This window comes from Lepidochelys kempii, chromosome 22 (assembly GCF_965140285.1).
Source record: "Lepidochelys kempii isolate rLepKem1 chromosome 22, rLepKem1.hap1, whole genome shotgun sequence".
NCBI lineage: Eukaryota > Metazoa > Chordata > Testudines > Cheloniidae > Lepidochelys > Lepidochelys kempii.
In genome coordinates this window covers 4,062,916-4,086,843 of record NC_136401.1, presented here as the reverse complement: position 1 = coordinate 4,086,843, position 23,928 = coordinate 4,062,916, and the positions used below count along the sequence as shown (strand labels likewise).

The window sequence follows — 23,928 nt, the reverse complement described above, 5'->3', positions numbered from 1 at the left end:
TACTGATTCATACAAAGAAGAGCAGAATGTGAAATAAGATCAGACACAAACCTTGTCAGTAAGGGCTAATTTCCAAAATGATTCTCAAATTGTTACAGATTCCCACCTGAACCACTGAAGAACTCTGTTCAGCTCCAGTTTCTCTTCTATTCATCCCTATTCCCATTCAAAATACTGTCCTTGGACATTCCTCAATTGGGGCAGACAAGGAGGGTGAGGTAATATCTTTCATTGGATAAACTTCTGTTGGTGAGAGAGACAAACTTTTGAGCCACACAGAGACCTACAGGTGATTCCATTCTGTGTGGCTCAAAAGCTTATCTCTCTCACCAACTGAACTTGGCCCAAGAAAAGATATTAACTCACCCAGCTTGTTTCTCTAATTTCTTGGAACAGACATGCCTACAACTACTCTGGTATTCCCTCCCAGAGAGTCCGACATCCCAAAACCGCACTGTGACTCTTTCTACTTCAAAGGAGCCATATTCACCTCTGGATCCAGTGGGTGGGGAGTCACCCAACAGGAAGGAAAAGATTCGTTCTTGTACAAATGGGGACAGGGGAGCTGAGCACATTGAGCTTCCATGCTTTCCAGCAAACCAACACAGTGCCAGGAGATCCCACTGAGATAGCAGGATTCAGAGTCCTGACTGTTCACCGTGGGACCGGGTGGTGTAGCCCAGAGTGGAGACACCCTAGTACCTGTTCTAAGTGATCATGAAAAGTTTGGGGGTCAAACCTCCCAGGAATCCTGGACTGAGCCTTGTTGGGGTTACGAGGACTCTGCCACACACGAGAGTTAAAAGAGTCCTCGAGGTCAGGCAGGCCTCTGGGTAAGGGGGTGGGGACTCAGATCTGTTCACTAGCCAATTACCCTGGGGTCGGGTATAAGCCAGGGAAGTTTGCCACAATAGCCAGACCAGACCCCCCTTTACACTTGCACTCTGTACTCATTGTTTCTCTCTCTCCCACCCCCATATCTGGTGCTCTCCCTCTGGGCTTTCTCAACACCTGTCCCCACAGCACTTCCTGCCAGTCAGAGACTGTGCTTTCTAGGTCTGCTCCTGTGGATGTGGGCCTCTCTCCTGATTCCTAAGGACTAAGCAGGAGCAAGGGGCTTTTCCAGTAAATCACCACAGCTTCTAGGAATCCATGAGTGGCTCTGGACACCACCAGGAATTATTTGGCTCCTGGCACACAAGGCAACTTAAAAGCTAAGTGCCCGGACAGGGGCTCAAACCCTGGACCCTCAGATTAAGAGCCTGATGCTCTACCAACTGAGCTAGCCAGGCTTGGTGAGAGTATCTTCCCCTTTCACCACAAGAGCGAGCAGGCAGGCAAAAGAGAGGCAAAAAAAGTCCCAGGAACCCCTCCTCTATTTCTCCACAGCCACTGCCTTTCAGCAGGATTCCTCCTCCTCCTATCTCCTGTGCCTCAGTGCGACTAAGTCTCTGCACCTAGACAGCTGGCCCGCCTGATGCACCCCAATCCCCCAGGCCTAAGCCTCCCTGTCCATGTCCTGCACCTGGCTCCATAGAATTAAGTCTCACGTCATGCTGGGGACTCTACTTCTTTTGCCCAGAGAGTCTCTGCCCCCCTCAGTAGCTGACCCCAGAAACACAGTGTCCACCTTTTCCAAAGACGTGCTTGTAGCAGCTTTTCGCCTATGACCATGTGGCCTAATGGATAAGGCATCTGACTTTAATTCAGCTGATTGAGAGTTTGAGTCCCGTTGTGGTTGTGCAGTTTTCCCTTTGTGCTGAAAGTCCTGCTTTCTGCAGGGCTGGAAACTTTTCTTGGCTGCTCAGGAAGGAGTTGGGTTTGGGCATCACAAAGGCTAGGGTGTGAGCCCAGGTGCGTCCAGTCTAGCCTTTGCCATTCCTGACTTGCCAAAGTAAATGGGCAGCTGCCCGGGCTAGCGTGTAGAGCAGTTTCCCTCCTCCAAATGAGCGGCTGTCCCTGTGCTTGAGGGGGCTAAATAGCACCTTTGGAGCTGGGTGTTTCTCTGATTCTCGCCAGCTGGGGAAAAGCCTCTTGGGGTAAAATCTCCTGCCCCGCTGCAAAAGTGAGCACCTGGAGTGGGAATGGTCAGAGGCACGGGTGGTCCTGCTTTCCTACCATCTTCTGATGCTGGCCACTGAGCATTAGCAGCCACCACGCATGCTGGTTGACTGGTGGCCTTCAGTGGGTGTTTGGCATGGCAGGGAGCAGGCTGGCGGCCAGGTGTCATATGCCCGTCTGCTGGCCATGCATAGGCATGGTCCTCCCCTCCTCTTGCCCCACCATCAGTTGCTCTGTGGCTTATAAACCTTCCCTTGGAGCTGTCAGCACCAGCCGCCTCTGCTCTAGGTGCCCAGAGGAGGAGAGGTGTGCTGGGCTCCAGCCTGGGACTCTTCCTCCCTCCTGCCTAGCCCTGAATATTAAGCCTGGCCCTGCCACTCCTTTCTTCAAGGACCATGTGGGCAAGAGGAAGAGTGAGGCAGCTGCAGGAACCAAAGTTGTGGACATCAGGTGAAGCTGTGAGAAACACAACCATCAGGAATCTCTAGGCAGTCTGTTAAACTCTAGGACTCCAACCTATAGCAGCCATCCTATTGAACCAGCTGGACCAAAGACCTATCTCCAGTGGGCATCAGTCACCCAGCAGCAGGGAAAACACATCACTTTGGTTCCCCCAGAGACAAGATAGACAAGCACATTTTGCTCCAAGGGTTTACAGCAAACCAACATAGCCCCAGGAAGTCCCACTGACATTTGAACTCAGATAGCAGGACTCAGAGCCCTGAGTGCTGACCATTACACCATGGGACCTGCTGCTATTTCTTTTCCTGGACCCCTGTGACTCTCAGCTGGCTGGCTAGCACTCTGCACTTTTTGCTTCCCTCCACCGGCTTCCTCTTGCAGGACTCTCTTTCCTCCTCCATCGACTGAGGTCCTGCTCGGCTGGATCTGTGGGTCCTGCCCTGACTCCCCGCATCTCCCTGCTTTGTCTCTGTTCCCTGCAGGCTGCAAAAATGTTCGTGGAGGACACCCCTCCATTTGCTCGGAGGTCCTGCTCATATCGGCCCTCTGCAGACTTATCTCCTGGAACTCGGCCAGCTGAGACACAGGGGTAAGACTCTGTGGTGTCAGAGCTGGGAAGGAGGATACTAAAGAAGGAAACTGGAATCATGCTTTCTGGAAGTTCATCTCAATAAACATCGAATTGTTTGCACCTTTGGACTTCGGGTATTGTTGCTCTCTGTTCATGCGAGAAGGACCAGGGAAGGAAGTGGGTGAAGGAATAAGCCCCCTAACATCTTGGTGCCGGTGACTCACTCTGATGCATCGCATTGGATAGGTGAGTGGCAGCCTGTAAGTCCCCCTCCCCAACAGTCCGCCCAGCTGCTTGGAGGGGGTATCGTGAACTCTTGTGATGGTAGTTGCAGGTTCTGGCAAGCCAGGGTAAAGGATTTTTTTGATAAATGGATAAGGAAGAACCAGGGCCCGTACCAGGTGCAGGGGTCAACCTGGGATGAGATTAAAAAGGAAATGGAGGAAGTGTTAGGGGACCCAGAGGGATGGGGGGTGGCTGAGAAGCCCACCCTCCTTGGTATATGGGTAGTGGAAGAAGGTCCCTGCCCATGGGGACTGAATGCCTTCCAGGGAAAGGAGGCACTTCAGTCTGCTTGTGAGAGGTTTGAAGTAAGGGCAGCATTATGGGAAGTTGTCAGGAATCTTTCAAGTTTGGTGCTGCTTCAGCAAGGGCTGCTGAAGGGTTGTAAATTAGTTAGGGGTAGTGAAAGATGATTTGGCACAACAGGGTTTAAAGTCAAAAGCAGAGTTAACAGACTACCTTTAGAGACTGGAGCTGGGCCTTGGTCCTGGGGGAGTGGAGAGAAAGAAAAAAAAAAAAGTTTCAAAGTGCAACCTGCCTTTCCACACTCTTTTGTTTTTCTGAAGTTTTAATGGAGGGTACTTTGGATACTTATGTGAGATGTCAAGGAGGAAGTTTTTGTTTAATGATAAAACCCAGTTATATACATGTAACTGTATGTGCAACTCTGTGCAGCCACATTGGATGGAAACTTGGTAATTAAATTATCCAAGGGGGTCAGGTAGAGTGGCTACTACCACCACTATGCTTCTGTCCCCAGAAGCCTTTACAGCTATTCTGAGGGAAAATGGGCCCTTTTCCCACAGAAATGGTCTATAAGGGACTGCTGCAGGCAGCAGGCGGAGAGAGAATCGAGCAAAATTATTTGACTATTGGGTAATGTAATCAAAATCACTAAAGGATGTAAGGGGTTTCTATTGGAACTTAACTTGGCTGCTCCTGGTTGTGTCTAGTTGTACAAGATGGAAGTGTAATCGGGGTACAGTTGTGTAAAAGAGTAATCACAGTGCAAGGGATGTTAGGCAAAAGAGAATTTTGTGTGTGTGAATAGTGCTAAAATCTGAAGCTGTGTCTCAACTATTACCTGAGAATAAACTTAAAGCTTGGTACAGCAGAGAAACTATTGCAAACATGGTCTGTTGCACAAGAGGGGAAACTGAGGTACACCACCTCATGAATTTCATAAATGACCAGTGAGTGGGGTAATTCACTAGCCTGACTATAGAACAGCCTGACTATAGAACAAAATAAGTACAGCCTGGAGGTAATTTTTCTGTTTTTCCTGCAATTAGCAAGGAAATTTGTAAAAGAAAGTGGTATTATTATTAAGCAATAATCTGTCCCCACCAGGGGGGTGGAAATTGTTTCTTTTGTTTTTCAGACACTCTACAAGCAAGCTGGCGCCAGCAGAAGAATAACTCAGAATGCCATGGATCTATGTTTTGTGTTGTTTGTCTGTGGTGTTTGTCTTGTTGCTAACATTGTTGTGTTTTAATGAACAGAAAACCTGTTCATTAAAACACAACAATTCATGTTGTGTTGTTCATGTTGCAGTGGGGGAGGTTTAGGTTGGATATTAGGAAAATCTTTTCCACTAGGAGGGTGGTGAAACACTGGAATGCGTTGCCTAGGGAGGTGGTAGAATCTCCTTCCTTAGAAGTTTTTAAGGTCAGGCTTGACAAAGCCCTGGCTGGGATGATTTAATTGGGGATTGGTCCTGCTTTGAGCAGGGGGTTGGACTAGATGACCTCCTGAGATCCCTTCCAACCCTGATATTCTATGATTCTATGATGTGGGTGCAGGATGGCTTCAAAAGGCTGATCTTGCGGGGAAGATGTGTATGGGAATGCAAAATGCTCAACTAGGAGGCCAGCACCTGTGTAATAGCTACAGTGGTACCTGGAAATGGAATGGCAACTAAGGTGCCCTCCACAAGCCCTATGGAAATAATGAGAAGGGGAAGAGCTCACTGGGAATCAATGGAGGGGTGTGTAAAATAGTGTAAATCAACAGAAGATGTTTGGATGTGCCCTTATCCTATGACTATGGAGGAGCAGAATCAATGGCCTATGCAAGGGGTGGACAATTGGGTGTACTGTGTATAAGGTGTTTTGCTGGGAATGTACATATTACTGGGGGCACAATTACACCAGCCCATAACCAAACTACACACATCTACATGCTGCTATCTGGACTTTGGTGCACAAATGGATCTGTGAATCTTATTCCTGTGAATAATCAAACCAGGGCATACTGCCTGATTCCATACCAAGTGGTCAAGCTAATTTGGACAATATCCCATTTCTCTGTGAACATTCAATGACTTATGATATGGACAAAAACATGCAAAACTTGCAGGAGCAGCTTGTTGCAACTTCCAGCAACTGGACACATAAGATCGTGACCCCGTCGAAGGAGGAGAGGCAGCGTTTTGGGGGTGTCTCAGAAGTTGGACCATACTGTGGTGGTCAGGACTCGGTGTTGCTGTGGATTTTGTATTGTTAACTGTACTTGTGTTACGTTGCATATGGAGACAACCTATCAGTAATGTAATAAGCCCTCCAAATCCTACAGTATACTAGACAACCTGGACCCAACCTTCTCGGGCCCACTATAATGGGAAGTCTGAAACGCTAATTGGAATAGGTGTGGTATGCCCGTACGAGAGAAGGTGCAGGGCACTATACTACACAAGGGGCAGTGGGACAGATGGAGCATCGACACCTTCCACCTCGATGCCTGGCCCTATCAGGAAATGTGTCGCCATATGTCCTATGCTTTTCCAGGGATACCTCGGCAGGAGGATCCCAAAAGAAAAAGAAAAGAAAAAGGAGTGGAGTGTTAGGATATAGATATTCAGGCCTGTCTGTGAAGGCCTATACTCTAAGAATGTAGGTGTATTCTTATCACTTGGCTAGTTATAGAGGTATAAAAGAAAGAATCAAAATCACTGTCTGCCAGTGTAAGGGCCTTCTCTTACCATGACAGTTTGTGGCCCTGTTCTTAGGCTAAGGCCTTTGGCTAAGCAGCAGAGGCAGCCATAAGCTGGGAAGCGACCGGTCACCTCCTCACACCCAAAACTAGTCACATTGAAAGAAGGTGCTATTGGGCTGTTAGGATACAATCCTGTCCTGATAGTGCCTATCGCCTCCAGAGAAAGGGAAGTTCCTAGAAGATGTAAAAGGAAACTTTGTTTGATAGCATCCTGTCTGGCAAGAACTCACTTATCAATAGCTGGGATGTGAAATCCTCATATCTGTATTGTTTTGTCATTATAGTTCCCACTTTGCTATTGTTTGCCTTTATAATCTCTGTCTGGTTCTGTGATTGTTTCTGTCTGCTGTATAATTAATTTTGCTGGGTGTAAACTAATTAAGGTGGTGGGATAGAATTGGTTACATAATCATGTTACAATATGTTAGGATTGGTTAGTTAAATTTCAGGAAAATGATTGGTTAAGGTGTAGCTAAGCAGAACTCAAGTTTTACTATATAGTCTGCAGTCAATCAGGAAGTGGAGGTGTGTGTTTGTGGGGGAGATGGGAACAGGGAATGGGGGTGAGGAAATTGGAATCATGTTTTGCTAAGGGCAGGAATGGGAACAGGGACATAGGTGTAAGGCTCTGTGGTGTCAGAGCTGGGAAGGGGGACACTAAGGAAGGAAACTGGAATCATGCTTGCTGGAAGTTCACCCCAATAAACATCAAATTGTTTGCACCTTTGGACTTTGGGTATTGTTGCTCTCTGTTCATGCAAGAAGGACCAGGGAAGGAAGTGGGTGAAGGAATAAGCCCCCTAACAGTACAGTCACACGCTGACTGGCTCCCCTGCCTGGATGCTCTTGTGGAAATCCCACAGGACTTGGCACTGTTGGTTTCTTTAATGTTGTGGTGTTTACCTGATTGCCGGAACGAAGCTGCCAACTCCTCCCTCACCGACTCCCATCAATACCCCTGGTTGCCATAGAACCCTCTGATGCTTTCTGGTTCTGCCAACACCACCAGGCCTTGCTACCCCTCCCCTTTATCTTGCAAGCGCTGGATGTTCAGCTTCCAATATCCTCTGCCCTGGGTCAGGGAATTGCCCACATTGAGGCACATGGTGAGACATCTGTGATCCAAACAGTCCATTGGCACTACCCTGCATGGGGCTGTCGACGTGCTCTCTTTCACACAAATCTGGTCAATGCCACTCCTGGCCTGTCCCTACAGAAAGGTGTACCCCATCCGCATCTGGTGTGAGCTCAGATCAGAGGAATAGAAGGAATACCACCCGCCTTCCACTGGTTCCACTATGGAGAAACACATCTTCTAAGCCCAGCTTGCTACAGACCCTGCACCAGGTAGTGCTCATTGTAAAAATATTTCCGCTAAAGGTCAGAAAAATGGAATCAGCAGTCCTCAGGCCGGCTGACACAATTAAAATCCACCCCCAACATCAGAAACTGTGCAGTCCAGAGGAAGGGAGCCAGTTCCTTCCATTGATCTTTCCTTTCACACCTTCACTGGGGAACACAGTAATATAGTGGTAACCAGTGCCACGGAGCACAAAGTCCACCAGCAATACCCTACCTAGTCAGACCTCCACCACTTTCTGTACTCGCACCGCGAATGTGAAGAACAAGACTCCAACCCCATCATTCTTCCCTGGCCTGGAGGACCAGAGAGACAGGCCCTTCCTCCCATCACTCTCTGCCCATTGAGCTACCCTAAAGTCATTAATGTGCATTTCCTGAACGTCCACCATGTCCAAGTCCAGCTCCTCCAAGGCACTGAATATAAAGAGCCTCCTCTTGGGCCCCCAAATCCCTGCCACGTTCCAGGTAGCCACTTTCACAGATGCCTCTTCCCTGGTACTGCCCTCGCTCAGCTGCGTAGAGGAGCTTTCATCCCCAGTCCCTGCCCATCACTGCCCAGTCCCTGCCCCCTCTGGCACCATCTCCGAGGGCTGCTCTGCCTCACTCTCTTCCTCCCATATTGGGTTGACCAATAAGTCATGTGGGAAAAACAGCTCCCATCCCTCATTGTTAAAGGTCAGGTGGGCTAACTAGGGGCAGAAGCCCACACTCTGTTGTCCTGCTGGGGAGCTCAAAATCAGGGATTTGCCTTAGGTAAAGGTGTTGCTGCGCTCCCAGAAAACAAGCCTGCCCTGCACAAAGAGGGACGAAAGGATTTACTGAGGGATGTGGTGGAATCTCCGTCCTTAGAAGTTTTTAAGGTCAGGCTTGACAAAGCCCTGGCTGGGATGATTTAGTTGGGGATTGGTCCTGCTTTGAGCAGGGGGTTAGATTAGATGACCTCCTGAGGTCCCTTCCAACCTTGATATTCTATGATGTGCCGAAGCCCAGGGTTAAACCAAGGACCTTTAGATCTTCAGTTTAATGCTCTCTCAACTGAGCTACTGAGGGCTTTTTTTGGCTGCTGCTTCTCTGTCTGGGATGTTTTGTCAGCCTTGGCACACAAAAAAGGACATCATTGTGAGCTACCCATGAAGGCAAGATTCACTTTTGCCTGCCTTGCTCAGCTCCCTCACCCCGTTCCTGCCTTAGTTCCCGGGTTGACCTGGTGGTGGAAGGAGACTGGGGGCCAGTGGTGCGGTGAGGAAGTTGTGCTGGACCCTTAGCTACACTAGACCCTGGGGCAAGAGTCTGGCCACCACTTGCCACCCCACCCTGTTGTCCTGGCTTCCCCTACTGGACGTCATTTAGGGAGGGAAGTGGGGCTTCTGCCTCTTCTCCCCGATTTTCACACTGCAGAGGAGTGCGAACAGGAAAATGAACAGCTGCTCCACACCCCCACCAGAGGAACCCAACGCCCTTAGCTGTGGCTGAGTGAGAAGTGTCTGTTGGCTGGCAGGGCTGTCCCCAAGGAGCTGGAACAGCAGCTGCTGCCTCCCCCTCAGCTCCAGGCTGTGGGAAATGCTCATTGCCTGGCTGCATGGGCGGATGCTGCTCCGTGCTCTGGAGAGTGTCTGTATCAGTGTTTTCCCCAGGAATTGAAATGAGGGGGTGTGTTCGAACTTATGGGGTGGGGAATCAGGGCCGATGAGGGGTGAGATCATGAGAGTGAAGAGGGGCTGTATGGCACCATAGTAAACACTGAAAAATGTTTCATGACTATTTTATTAGACTTAACTCATCTTTTAAAATCATCACACAAATTAAAGTTGGCTACTCAAGCCTTCTGTGAAGCACTACGTCTACATCCTTCTTGGTTTTTTGTTATAATTTTGCACAACTCTGTTAATGAACTTCTTGAATGTAGTGCATTCATCTTTGGTGGCTTCTCCTGTGTCTGGTACTTCCATTCCTTCAGTTGATATGCTCATTAGTTCATTCCCATGATCAGGCAGAAGGCGACTTCTTTCAGAACACAAAATTCTATTCAATGATGAAAAAGAGTGCTCAACTATAGCTGTTGTGACTGGGAGTAGAAGGAGATGAATTCTTACTCCTTTCATCCCAGGAAACATCACACAAAGATTGGTTCGAGCCACCAGTGATGATAAAAAAAAGTTGAAGTCAAATCTTGATTCATTCGTCATGTGATATTCCACTCTGTTCAAATTCTCTATTCTGTCCTGAGCACATGGCAGCCCCGTTGCTGGCAGTGCCTCACTCCACTCAGCCGTTGGTGTTTTATAGGACAGGGATCTGTAAAAGCTACGTAGAGGTTGAGTAGAATCTAGAAGTCACTACTGTAGATTTTTAAGAATCAAGGCTCTTTACTTTTTCAGTTGTCTTAACAAACACTTCTTGTCCTTTACATTTAAGGATGCAATATAAATGCCTTCAGTAGTCAACTTCTGGACTGAAGTCTTTGCTTCTTTCAGTACTTTTTCAATGGATAGCTCTCTGATTGATCCAAATGTTGTTTCTATTGCTGGACAAAGATTTACTACTGTTGTAGCAGATGCCTGGATGACATTGTTTAATGACCCAAGTGGTTTCAGCAGTAGACTTACAAGAGAGAGAATGGAAACAGTCTTCTCTGAACATAGTAGCAAAAGTAATCCACCAGCCTCACTACTTAGATCCATCCCATCTTGGCAGATACTTTCCAAAGCCAGTAATAATGGCTGGAATAATTTTAAGACAACAGCTAAGGATCACTCATGAGAAAGCCAGAGGGTTTTCCCAGGTTGGACTAATTTGAACTTCAGTCCCAGTGTACCGTCTATATTTTCCAAGATATTCAGTCTTTTTGGACTCTTGCTGAAAAAAGAATATAATGAAGACGTTAAATGTACAGCTTTTTGAATGTCTTTTGACGAGTCGGCAGCTCGTACTAGCGCTAGTTGGCGTAGGTGGCCTCTGCAGTGTGTACAGGAGAGACTAGGGTTACACTTTTGTCTGAAGAAAGCTTGTACTCCACCATGTCTTCCAGAGAAGTTTGCAGCTCCATCAAATGCACAAGCAGCCATCTGTTTGGGCTCCAGTTGACAAGCATTTAACTCTTCTAAGACGTAGGTTGTCACAGATGCAGCCGATGAGTCTTCTGTAACTTGAACATCTAGAAATGCATCTCCTGGCCTACCCCTGACATCAAGATAATGTACACAGTGACTTACTGCTTGATGCCCATTTGCATCTGCGCATTCATCAGCCACGTCTGCAAATGTTTTGAATGTGGGGAGAGAGTTCTTCACTTTTCAACTGATGAGTCTTTCGCTGTTGCACCACACGCTTCGAGCCAGTCAGTGGAGTTTCTTGCAGAAACACAGTGAGTATTTGCTGGTCTTGTTCGGAGCCAGTGTCCAACTTCAGGATGAACAAGTGACAATGCACTTAACATTGGCCTCCAGTTTGTAGTCTGTGGTATCTCTTCTTAAATAGGAAGTACTGTATGATGCTTGTTTGTTCGCATGAACTGTGTTGTGTCTCCAGCATCCTTAACAGCCCCACTCACCGGTGTTGTCCTTGGTCAGTGGAGACTCGGGGTTCAGAGGTGCTTTCACGTGAGTTCACCTCCCAGGTGAGGGGCAAAAAGGCACCTTGCTCGTTCCTCCAGCTGCTCAGCGTTCACTCTGGCCACTGTTGTTCGTTGTGCCACCGTTCACTCCATCGCGCTGTAGCCCATGGCCCTGCGCCGTCACCTTCGGCTGCCACCTGCCACTGTGACCTCTGCGAGTGGGTCTCTTGAGGTTCCACCGGCTGTCAGTGATTTCAGCCAAGCTCTCAGTGCGGGAACCTCGCTGCTAGTGCAGACTGGGCCGTCTCTGCCACAGAAACACTGTCCCACAGCAGGTCTAAGCACTTAGACCTGATTCTCAGTGATTTCAGCTGTAGTGGTCACTTAACAGAACAAAGACTCTCTATGGAGCCTGATCAGCTCTGTCTTTAAACAGTGGAGGGGGCAGGTCAACTAGTACTTGTGACTCAGGCAGACCATCAAGCTAAACACCTGTCCCCAACCTCTCTCCTGATGCCCTCAGTCAGCACAGGCTAAGGACAGTTCTACTGCCCTTTACTCAGACAATAAGAACAACATTTCATTACCCCCCACAATCCCCCGCATCCAAGTGATTTGTAACCCAACCCCAGCCAAAATCTATCACTTGGGCAACGCAGCTCTGTTTGCTGGATACCTCGGTAGATTAGGTGTGAATGTAAATACAATCCGGTCCTGAAGCCTTTCCCCACAGCCCCCAGCTCATCACTAGCTGTCAGGGAGAGCTCATTTAGACTTTGCTTACAAATCATCATTTGAACTTATTAGGTTGGCCAACATCACCAACATGAATGCTCTGACATGGTCATAAAAAACAACAGCTCTATAAGGAAGCTAGCCTATGTTCATACTTTCCAAATCTATTATACTTTTTCAGATACACGTATTTTTTCATACACTTTATATGCTTTTAAAGTATGTAGTAATATTTCTATTTCAATTTCAATACAAACGTCCAAACAATCACTACATTGGCAATACTGTATGTAATGAGTTCACAAACCTGGATGGGGAGGGGTTGGGGAAATTCAGGAGAGATGTAGGGAAATCCTTGCCTGCACCCCTCTCCAACTGGGGAGCCTGAACCTCGCTATCCTCACCGCTTCCTTGAAGGGAAGCCAAGCTCTGGGTGAGCACCTAACGCTGACGGGGCAATTCTTTCTGGCTCTCCATGGAGCCCACATCACTCTGGTGTAGGAGGGAGCCCTCAATACAAGGCAAAAGCTCCAAATATTCCCCGCACCCTGTCTCAGACAGGCCAGCCATATCAGCACAGCCATGTGAAGGCTGAAACAAAGGCAAGGAGATAGAGCTTCCACCTCTACCATGTAAGATGGAACCAGCCATCTGGGAGGAACCTGCTATATGCCCAGAGGCCTTTATTCCTCCAGCCTGTGAAGACAGAGGGGATGTCAGGAAGTTTCCCCTTCAATCTCACACACAAAAGGCCCTTCTTAGGAAAGCAAAATTATGAAGAGAAAAAGAGAAAAAGACACCAAGAAGGACGCCAAAGAGAGAGACTTTTATGATCTTGGGGAATAGTTCAACAGCTGACCAGGGACTTGAACCCTCGACCCTCAGATTAAAAGTCTGAGGCTTTACCAACTGAGCTCGCCAGGCTTATGAAGAAAAAGAGCAAGTTCATACAGAGGAGAAACTAGTCAAGAAAAAGAGAGCAGGAAACAATAGAGGAAACCTGCTGCTCTCTCTCTATCTCTTCCCAGCCCTAGCCCTGGTCTCCTCCTCCCTCCAGCACCCTGAGGCATTTTGCCAGCACAATGCCCAAGTCAACTCCACCCTCCCCAAACTCTAGAAGGCCCAGCTCATCAACCTGGCCACTCTTACAGCCTCCTCTCCAGCCCTGACCAATAGGGAGGAGGATTGAGTCTCCCTCCCTCAGGCCCACCCTTCAGCATTCCTGGGTAAAGACCAACACCGCCAAAGTGACTTTGGGCCAGCAGGTCAACCAAGCGGGCTGCCTCCTAGGCCTTGCTGCAGCCCAGCTGCAGGACTCAGAGTAAATCCAGCTCACATCCCTCCCTCTCTCTTCTCCTCTCTCCCTCCCCTTGGCTTTCCCAACACCTGGCCCCACAGCAAAACAGAGACTGGTGCTTTCTGGGCCTGCTCCTGCAGACGTGGGCTTCTATCCTGCTTCTCAAGGACTCAGCAGGAGAAAGGGGTCTTTCCAGGAAATGGCCACAGCTTCTGGGAATCCCTGTCTGGCTCTGGACACCACAAGGAACCATTTGGCTCCTGGCACACAAGGCAACTTAAAAGCTGAGTGCCTGGACAGGGACTTGAATCCTGGACCCTCAGATTAAGAGCCTGATGCTCTACCACCTGAGCTATCCAGGCTTGCTGACAGGGTTGATCCCTTTCACCACAAGAAGTAAGCCAGCAGGCAAAAGAGAGGCAAAAAAAAGTCCCAGGAACCCCTCCTCTTTTTCTCCGCAGCCACTGCCTTTCAGCGGGATTCCTCCTCCTCCTCCCTCCTGTGCCTCAGTGCGACTAAATCTCTGCACCTAGACAGCCAGCCCATCCGCTGCATCCCAATCCCCCAGGCCTAAGCCTCCCTGTCCAAGTCCTGCACCTGGCTCCATAGAATTAAGTCTCACATCTCGCTGGGAACTTACTGACGGGAGTCTTGAAGTATCTGCACATGGCCCTGGTGCCTGTTAAGTACCGAGACCTGTGGTGCCGCATCGTTCATGGGAAACTGTCTGTCCATGCCAACGTGTACGGCCGGCATGTGCAGAGCAAAGGTTGCCCCCGGATGCTGTGTCAGTTTCTGGCACCACTTGAAACTATGGACCACTTTCTGGTGGCTTGTTTTTTTACCCAGGAGGTATGGGGACTTCTGGCTATGTGATGGCAGATGCCAGACTTGGTTGGACAGGATTATTTACAGTTCGCCTGAGGCTTGTTCCTGGATCAAGGAGGGCAAGCCACAGGGCACCAGCAGAACCAGTTGCAGCAAGAGCACCCTCAGCAGGGGCCGCCGTATAGTGGGCGGGTGTCATGGGACACACTGCACCTGATCGATGCCATAGCAATGTACCACCTTTGGCAGAGAAGCTGTCAGGAGCATCTTCAGCGATGAAGGCAGTTCCCTGCAGCAGTGGCTAACCAGGTTTATGTGGCTATTAACCGGCTGGCTGTGGGTGGAAAAAAAAGTGAGTGACTAGCAGAGTGGAGGCGGGTGTGGACTGGGCTCTGGGACCAGGACGAGCCTTGATTCTCTCCTGCTGGTCTTTCTCTCTAGGCAGGACGGGGCTTTCCAGCAGCAACTGGGAGCAGTTGAGTTTCATGTTCAGGCCCGGTATCAGTTCCTCCAGGTTTCTGCTAAGCACCCAGGGCCCTTAGTGGGTGCTCAGTGCACAGGACTGGCCCGGAAACCCTGCGTTACTCACGACTGCATTATTCCTTTTTTGGTATTTCCAATGGCTTTGTGTCGGTGATTCATTTTGCTTTGTATAACGGGGTTTTCTGCTGGATCCGATATTTTAATTAACAAAAAAGACAAAAGACACAGGCTCTCCTGTCACAGGAATTACAGCCGAGGCAACCTCCTTGCTAACGTATTTGCCTTTTCATCAGCTCCAGGCTGGTGATTTGATTCTTTCCAACTTTCCTCTGAAAAGAAGCCTTTTCCTTATCAAGTAATTTCTTGGATTGCTGACACAGGTCTCTTCCATTTCTTAGAAAGACATTGCAAACTCTGAGCAGAGGAGACAAAAGATATGCAGTAAGGCACCACTGGGAGTTGAACCCAGGATCTCCTGTTTACTAGACAGGTGCGTTAGCCAGCTTAGCCATGGTGCCTGCCACTGGAAGCAATAGGCAACTGCTCCACTTGATGCTCCAAGACAACACATCCAAATTCCAAATACTTTTCTGCAAGGCCTGCCGACATCAAGCTGCCTGGCTCTCTGCGCACAGAAAGCCACATCTGAGGGGAGAGAGGGTTTCTAAGGCACTCTTTTCCTGCTAGCAGCTGTGTTTGTATAGTGGTGAGTACACTGCATTGTGGTCGCAGCAACCTCGGCTTGACTCTGAGTGACAGTAACCTTTTCATCAGCTCCAGACTTGTCATTTGCTGCATTCCAAGACTTAGCCACAAGGAAGCCTCTCTCTGTCTTGAACAAGCATTTAAAGAATTGCCCAGGAAGGTCTTTTCTGGTTAGAAGAAAGAGATACCAAAAAGGGAGCCCGACAGATACAGTCGTCTCAGCAAGGAAAGTCTAACAGGTCAAGCCAGGAGTTCTTGGTTCCTAGAAAGGCTCTTCAGCGAGCTCTTCTGAAAGGTCACTCTCTGGAGGCCTTTCAAGAGCCACTGCCGATGCTCACTGAGAAAGAGATGCCAAACCAGAGTTCTCCACTGCCTCCAGACATGCAGCTAGTAGGAGCTCTGGGCACAGAGAAGCCCCTGCTAGCAGAAAAAGGCTTTGGCAGCATGTGATGCTCTGGACCTCAAAGTAGCACCCTGGACCCCCATATTCACAGCTGTGCTATGATTATGATATGCTTTGAACAAAGCATGCCTTGTTAGGTATGGTTTAAAAAGTCTTGGTCCATTGAACATCACTATCCTGTTGGATTATATGTGCTTCTACAGACACAATGTTCTGAAGATTCAGAGCAGGCTGCACAGCTGGGAAAGGAGGACAGTGAAGAAATTTGGCAGCATGTGACCTCCAGAAGAAGAAAGGAGAGCGTCCATGTACCAGCAACGCAGATACAGGTAAGTAGCCATTTTCATGTTCTCTCCACAGGTACTAATGCGGAGAGTGGACTAGATGATACATCTGAGGGAAGGGAGCAGAAGGAGACTGCGCTGATTGGAAGGCATGAGATGCACTGTCCTAGGGTTGGGGGTTCCACGACCACCACTCCCAAGAGAAGGAGGCGGGTGGTGGTGGTCGGAGACTCTCTCCTCAGGGGGACTGAGTCATCTATCTGCTGCCCCAACCGGGAAAACTGAGAAGTCTGCTTCTTGCCAAGAGCTAGGATTCATGATGTGACAGAGATACTGCCGAGACTCATCAAGCCCTCAGATTGCTACCCCTTCCTGCTTCTCCACTTGGGCACCAATGATACTGCCAAGAATGACCTTGAGCGGATCACTGCAGACTATGTGGCTCTGGGAAGAAGGATAAAGGAGTTTGAGGCGCAAGTGGTGTTTTCGTCCATCCTCCCCATGGAAAGAAAAGGCCTGGGTAGAGACCGTCGAATCGTGGAAGTCAACAAATGACTATGCAGGTGATGTCGGAGAGAAAGCTTTGGATTCCAGGGGTGTGTCTGTGCGGATTTGTTCTTGTGCTTTTTCAGGGAGTTTCTTGAGCAAATGGTGTTGTTTCTTTTGGTAACCCTCAGTGGAGTCAGAGGGTAATGGCTTGTAGAAAGTGGTGTTGGAGAGCTGCCTAGCAGCCTCTTGTTCATATTCCAACCTATTCATGATGACGACAGCACCTCCTTTGTCAGCCTTTTAGATTATGATGTCAGTGTTGTTTCTGAGGCTGTGGAAGGCATTGTGTTCTGCACGGCTGAGGTTATGGGGCAAGTGATGCTGCTTTTCCACAATTTCAGCCTGTGCACGTCGGCAGAAGTACTCTATGTAGAAGTCCAGTCTGTTGTTTCAACCTTCAGGAGGAGTCCACCCCGAATCCTTCTTTTTGTAGTGTTTGGTAGGAAGGTCTCTGTGAGTTAATATGTTGTTCAGTGGTGTGTTGGAAATATTCCTTGAGTCAGAGATGTCGAAAATAGGATTCTAGGTCACCACAGAACTGTATCATGTTCGTGGGGGTGAAGGGGCAGAAGGAGAGGCCCCGAGATAGGACAGATTTTTCTGCTGGGTTAAGAGTATAGTTGGATAGATTAAAAATATTGCTAGGTGGGTTGAGGGAACCATTGCTGTGGCCTCTTGTGGCATGTAGTAGTTTAGATAGTTTAGTGTCCTTTTTCTTTTGTAGAGAAGCAAAGTGTGCGTTGTAAATGGCTTGTCTAGTTTTAGTAAAATCCAGCCACGAGGAAGTTTGTGTGGAAGGTTGGTTTTTTATGAGAGTATCCAGTTTTGAGAGCTCATTCTTAATCTTTCCCTGTTTGCTGCAGAGGATGTTGATCAGGTGATTCCGCAGTTTCTTTGAGAGCGTGTGGCACAAGCTGTCAGCATAGTCTGTGTGGTATGTAGATTGTAATGGATTTTTTACCTTCAGTCCTTTTGGTACGATGTCCATCTGTTTGCATTTGGAAAGGAAGATGATGTCCGTCTATATCTGTATGAGTTTTTTCATGAAGTTGATAGATTTCCACTCTATACAGCTAAATTCAGTGCCTTGCATAATGACAGGTTTCAGAGTAACAGCTGTGTTAGTCTGTATTTGCAAAAAGAAAAGGAGGACTTGTGGCACCTTAGACGCTAACAAATTTATCACTCTCACAGATCTTGGGAGACAGGCCAGTCCTTGCTTACAGACAGCCCCCCAACCTGAAGCAAATACTCACCAGCAACCACACACCACACAACAGAACCACTAACCCAGGAACCTATCCTTGCAACAAAGCTTGTTGCCAATTGTGTCCACGTATCTATTCAGGGGACACCACCACAGGGCCTAATAACATCAGCCACACTCTCAGAGGCTCATTCACCTGCACATCTACCAATGTGATCTATGCCATCATGTGCCAGCAATGCCCCTCTGCCATGTACATTGGTCAAACTGGACAGTCTCTACGTAAAAGAATAAATGGACACAAATCAGACGTTAAGAATTATAACATTCAATAATCAGTTGGAGAACACTTCAATCTCTTTGGTCACTCAATTACAGACCTAAAAGTTGCAATTCTTCAACAAAAAAACTTCAAAAACAGACTGCAACGAGAGACTGCTGAATTGGAATTAATTTGCAAACTGGATACAATTTATTTAGGCTTGAATAGAGACTGGGAGTGGATGGGTCATTACACAAAGTAAAACTATTTCCCCATGTTTATTCCCCCCCCTCCACCCCCTCCACTGTTCCTCAGACGTTCTTGTCAACTACCGGAAATGGCCCACCTTGATTCTCACTACAAAAGGTTCCCCACCCCCCTGCAAGTAATAGCTCACCTTAAGGGATCACTCTCCTTACAGTGTGTATGGTAACACCCATTGTTTCATGTTCTCTATGTATATAAACCTCCCCACTGTATTTTCCACTGAATGCATCCGATGAAGTGAGCTGTAGCGCACGAAAGCTTATGCTCAAATAAATTGGTTAGTCTCTAAGGTGCCACACGTCCTCCTGTTCTTTTTGCAAATACAAAAGTTGCTACTCTGAAACCTGTATGAAGAGGTAATAGATACAGACGCACACCAGGCAGGGTTGTTTGGAGGCCGAAGACTTTACGCTTCCATCCCATGCCACTTCCAAGTTTTAGCAAATTAGGACAAGTCAGCAAATAAGAACAATGTCAGGAATCAGGTAGGGAATTCCTATAGGTAGCAGTTTCTGGCACTACTCCTGTGCAGCTCTGCTCCCCGGCTCTTCTTGGGCTCCTGCTCCCACCTTAGCTCGGCCCCACTCTGGCCCAGATAGTTCCAGCTCACATGGAGGATGGGACCCTCTGCCTGGTGACTCCCTCATTAGACTGCCTGGCCCGTCAGTCCCACTAACTTGGAGCTTTGGCCTCTCTGCATTGCCTCTGGTGACTGTCAGTCTCAGGGTCCTGATTTCCCATTGACCCTTCCCCCTTCTATTGGGACTGGGAACTAGCCAACCAAAAAAACATCACTAAGATTTAGTACGGGGCCAACAGCCCCCTTACACAAGCCAGCCCCATGAGGGTCACCGACCTCCAGCAAAAGCAGTATAAACTGGTCCCATGGTGTAATGGTCAGCACTCAGGACTCTGAATCCTAAAATCTGAGTTTAAATCTCAGTAGGACCTCATGTTGGCTTGGGGTAAAGCCCTGGAGCTCACAGTGCTCACCTTCTCTGTCTCCAGTTGTACAAGAGTGAGTTGTTTCCCTTCTGCTGGGTGACTCATGCCCACTTGGTCCAGGTCTTTGGTCAGGATGGCTGCAGTTGGTTGGGGATCTTGAAATGGCCACCAATTCCTGTGGTTTGATCTGGTAGTTGGGATTCTTGCTGCTTCAGCTGATGCCTACAAGTTTAGCCCTTGTGCTTGCTGCCACACATTTCCTCTTGCCCACATGGAGCTTGAAGAAAGGAGTGGCAGGGCCAGGCTTCATAGTCAGGGCTACGCAGGAAGGAGGAAAAGTCCCAGGCTGGAGCCCAGCACACCTTTCCTCCTCTGGGCACCTAGAGCAGAGGAGGCTGGTGCTGACAGCTCCAAGGGAAGGCTTAAAAGCCACAGAGGAACCGAAGGTGGGGCAAGAGGAGGGGAGGACCATGCCTATGTGTGGCCAGCAGACAGCCACAAAGACACTTGGCCGGTCTGCTCCCAGCCACCTGGCATGCCAAATACCCACTGAAGGCCACCCACAGACCAGCATGTGGGGCAGCTGCTGTCACTCGGCAGCCAGTATCAGAAGATGGTAGGAAAGCAGGGCCAGCCCCCATGGTGGGGCCTCTGACTGTTCCCACTCGAGGTGCTCAGTTTTGCAGTGGAGCAGGAGATTTTTCCCCAAGAGGCTTTTCCCCAGCTGGTGGTGTGGAGGAAAAACATGGTAGACCTAAGTAGGCCCAAAACTTTGGTCAAGCTAACTGTGTATATGAAGCCTAAGAAGACAGTAAGAAAAATTCCATTGTTGGACAATTGCAGCAGCACAGCTTAAGAAATGTAACCCTAACAGCTAGAAATTAGGAAAGACCGTTAATCGCAAAAGAACAACCTGTCAATAACAGGAAAAGCTTGTTTTGTTATATTCCAAATAAGGGAAAACTACTGTTAAGGCTTGCATTATATGCCAAATAAGCGAAAGCTCCATTGGTGGAAGTGCGCTTGACCAATTGTGGTTTTCAGCTATATAAACTCCTGTATTTTCTGTTTACGCCAGAGCAGCTCTGGCTGACTCTCCCTGTATGCACATGCTTGAATAAAGCTGGCCTCAGTCTTGTTCTGAACCAAACACAACGAGTGGTTAATTTTCCACCACAGTGAACAGAGAAAGCAGAGAAACACCCAGCTCCCCAAGCGCTATTTAGCCCCCTCAAGCACAGGGACAGCCGCACATTTGGAGGAGGGAAACTGCTCTACACGCTAGCCTGGGCAGCTGCCCATTTACTTTGGCAAGTCAGGAATGGCAAAGGCTAGACTGGACGCACCTGGGCTCACGCCCTAGCCTTTGTGATGCCCAAACCCAACTCCTTCCTGGGGGTATAGCTGAAGCCAGAGCTTGGCCTGAGCAGCCAAGAAGAGGTTCCATTCCTGAAGAAAGCAGGACTTTCAACCAAAGCAAGCACAGCCACGAGTGGACTAAAATCCTGAATCATCTGATGCACAGGGAGATGCCTTATCCATCTGATCACATGATGAGGGAGTCTAAGCACTTCTTTAGAAAAGGCGGACACTGTGTTTCTCGGGTCATCTAGGGAGGGGGCAGAGACTCTCTGGGCACAAGAAATGGAGTTCCCAGCCAGATGTGAGACTTAATTCTATGGAGGCAGGTGCAGGACTTGGACAGGGAGGCTTAGGCCTGGGGGATTGGGATGCAGCGGATGGGCTGGCTGTCTAGGTGCAGAGATTTAGTCGCACTGAGGCACAGGAGGGAGGAGGAGGAGGAATCCCGCTGAAAGGCAGTGGCTTCGGAGAAAAAGAGGAGGGGTTCCTGGGACTTTTTTTTGCCTCTCTTTTGCCTGCTGGCTTACTTCTTGTGGTGAAAGGGATCAACCCTGTCAGCAAGCCTGGATAGCTCAGGTGGTAGAGCATCAGGCTCTTAATCTGAGGGTCCAGGATTCAAGCCCCTGTCCAGGCACTCAGCTTTTAAGTTGCCTTGTGTGCCAGGAGCCAAATGGTTCCTTGTGGTGTCCAGAGCCAGACAGGGATTCCCAGAAGCTGTGGCCATTTCCTGGAAAGACCCCTTTCTCCTGCTGAGTCCTTGAGAAGCAGGATAGAAGCCCACGTCTGCAGGAGCAGGCCCAGAAAGCACCAGTCTCTGTTTTGCTGTGGGGCCAGGTGTTGGGAAAGCCAAGGGGAGGGAGAGAGGAGAAGAGAGAGGGAGGGATGTGAGCTGGATTTACTCTGAGTCCTGCAGCTGGGCTGCAGCAAGGCCTAGGAGGCAGCCTGCTTGGTTGACCTGCTGGCCCAAAGTCACTTTGGCGGTGTTGGTCTTTACCCAGGAATGCTGAAGGGTGGGCCTGAGGGAGGGAGACTCAATCGTCCTCCCTATTGATCAGGGCTGGAGAGGAGGCTGTAAGAGTGGCCAGGTTGATGAGCTGGGCCTTCTAGAGTTTGGGGAGGGTGGAGTTGACTTGGGCATTGTGCTGGCAAAATGCCTCAGGGTGCTGGAGGGAGGAGGAGACCAGGGCTAGGGCTGGGAAGAGATAGAGAGAGAGCAGCAGGTTTCCTCTATTGTTTCCTGCTCTCTTTTTCTTGACTAGTTCCTCCTCTGTATGAACTTGCTCTTTTTCTTCATAAGCCTGGCGAGCTCAGTTGGTAAAGCCTCAGACTTTTAATCTGAGGGTCGAGGGTTCAAGTCCCTGGTCAGCTGTTGAACTATTCTCCAAGATCATAAAAGTCTCTCTCTTTGGTGTCCTTCTTGATGTTTTTTTTCTCTTCATAATTTTGCTTTCCTAAGAAGGGCCTTTTGTGTGTGAGATTGAAGGGGAAACTTCCTGACATCCCCTCTGTCTTCACAGGCTGGAGGAATAAAGGCCTCTGGGCATATAGCAGGTTCCTCCCAGATGGCTGGTTCCATCTTACATGGTGGAGGTGGAAGCTCTATCTCCTTGCCTCTGTTTCTGCCTCCATGTGTCTGTGCTTATCTGGCTGGGGGTGTGGGGAATGTTTGGAGCTTTTGCTTGATATTGAGGGCTCCTTCCTACACCAGAGTGATGTGGGCTCCGTGGAGAGCCAGAAAGAATTGCCCCGTCAGCGTTTGGTGCTCACCCAGAGCTTGGCTTCCCTTCAAGGAAGTGGTGAGGATGGCGAGGTTCAGGCTCCCCAGTTGGAGAGGGGTGCAGGCAAGGATTTCCCTACACCTCTCCTGAATTTCCCCAACTTCTTCCCATCCAGGTTTGTGAACTCATTACATACAGTATTGCCAATGTAGTGATTGTTTGGACTTTTGTATTGAAATTGAAATAGAAATATTACTACATACTTTAAAAGCATATAAAGTGTATGAAAAAATACGTGTATCTGAAAAAGTATAATAGATTTGGAAAGTATGAACATAGACTAGCTTCCTTATAGAGCTGTTGTTTTTTATGACCATGTCAGAGCATTCATGTTGGTGATGTTGGCCAACCTAATAAGTTCAAATGATGATTTGTAAGCAAAGTCTAAATGAGCTCTCCCTGACAGCTAGTGATGAGCTGGGGGCTGTGGGGAAAGGCTTCAGGACCGGATTGTATTTACATTCACACCTAATCTACCAAGGTATCCAGCAAAGAGAGCTGCGTTGCCCAAGTGATAGATTTTGGCTGGGGTTGGGTTACAAATCACTTGGATGCGTGGGGTTGTGGGGGGTAATGAAATGTTGTTCTTATTGTCTGAGTAAAGGGCAGTAGAACTGTCCTTAGCTTGTGCTGACTGAGGGCATCAGGAGAGAGGGTGGGGACAGGTGTTTAGCTTGATGGTCTGCCTGAGTCACAAGTACTAGTTGACCTGCCCCTCTCCACTGATTAAAGACAGAGCTGATTAGACTCCATAGAGAGTCTTTGTTCTGTTAAGATTTTGGCTGGGGTTGGGTTACAAACCACTTGAATGCGGGGTGGGGGGGGCAGGGGGTAATGAAATGTTGTTGTTATTACTGTATGAGTAAAGGGCAGTAGAACAGTAGACCATTAGGCTGTGCTGATGTTATACAGACAACACTACACAGGATCATTTCAGGGAACAAGAAAAGTTGTCACGTTTATTATAACACAATTTGATTTATGACCTGTCAGGGTTCCTTCCCCACTCTGAACTCTAGGGTACAGATCATAGAACCATAGAATATCAGGGTTGGAAGGGACCTCAGTAGGTCATCTAGTCCAACCCCTTGCTCAAAAGCAGGACCCATCCCCAATTAAATCATCCCAGCCAGGGCTTTGTCAAGCCTGACCTTAAAAACTTCTAAGGAAGGAGATTCCACCACCTCCCTAGGCAACGCATTCCAGTGTTTCACCACCCTCCTAGTGAAAAAGTTTTTCCTAATATCCAACCTAAACCTCCCTCATTGCAACTTGATGTGTGGACCTGAAAACCTCCTAAGCTTACTTTTACCAGCTTAGGTTAAAACTTCCCCAAGGTACAAATTAATTTTACCTTTGCCCTTGGAATTTCCACTGCCACCACCAAAATTTAACTGGGTTTACTGGGAAACGTAATTGGACACGTCTTTCCCCCCCCAAATCCACCCAACCCTTGCACCCCACTTCCTGGGGAAGGTTTGATAAAAATCCTCACCAATTTGAATAGGTAACAACACACCCAAACCCTTGGATCTTAG

The 23,928-nt window shown here is 48.5% G+C and overlaps 4 non-coding genes across 4 annotated transcripts; 1 reads left to right on the top strand and 3 right to left on the bottom strand.

The window, feature by feature from the left end:
- Nucleotides 1–1,219: 1,219 nt before the first annotated feature.
- Nucleotides 1,220–1,292, bottom strand: TRNAK-CUU (transfer RNA lysine (anticodon CUU)). The gene has a single exon. It is a non-coding gene; the product is annotated as a tRNA-Lys (tRNA).
- A 12,314-nt stretch (nt 1,293–13,606) lies between these two features.
- On the bottom strand, nt 13,607–13,679 carry TRNAK-CUU (transfer RNA lysine (anticodon CUU)). Its single transcript has one exon. It is a non-coding gene; the product is annotated as a tRNA-Lys (tRNA).
- Nucleotides 13,680–15,072: 1,393 nt separating this feature from the next.
- On the bottom strand, nt 15,073–15,146 carry TRNAT-AGU (transfer RNA threonine (anticodon AGU)). The gene has a single exon. It is a non-coding gene; the product is annotated as a tRNA-Thr (tRNA).
- Nucleotides 15,147–21,173: 6,027 nt separating this feature from the next.
- On the top strand, nt 21,174–21,246 carry TRNAK-CUU (transfer RNA lysine (anticodon CUU)). Its single transcript has one exon. It is a non-coding gene; the product is annotated as a tRNA-Lys (tRNA).
- The last annotated feature ends 2,682 nt before the right edge of the window (nt 21,247–23,928 follow it).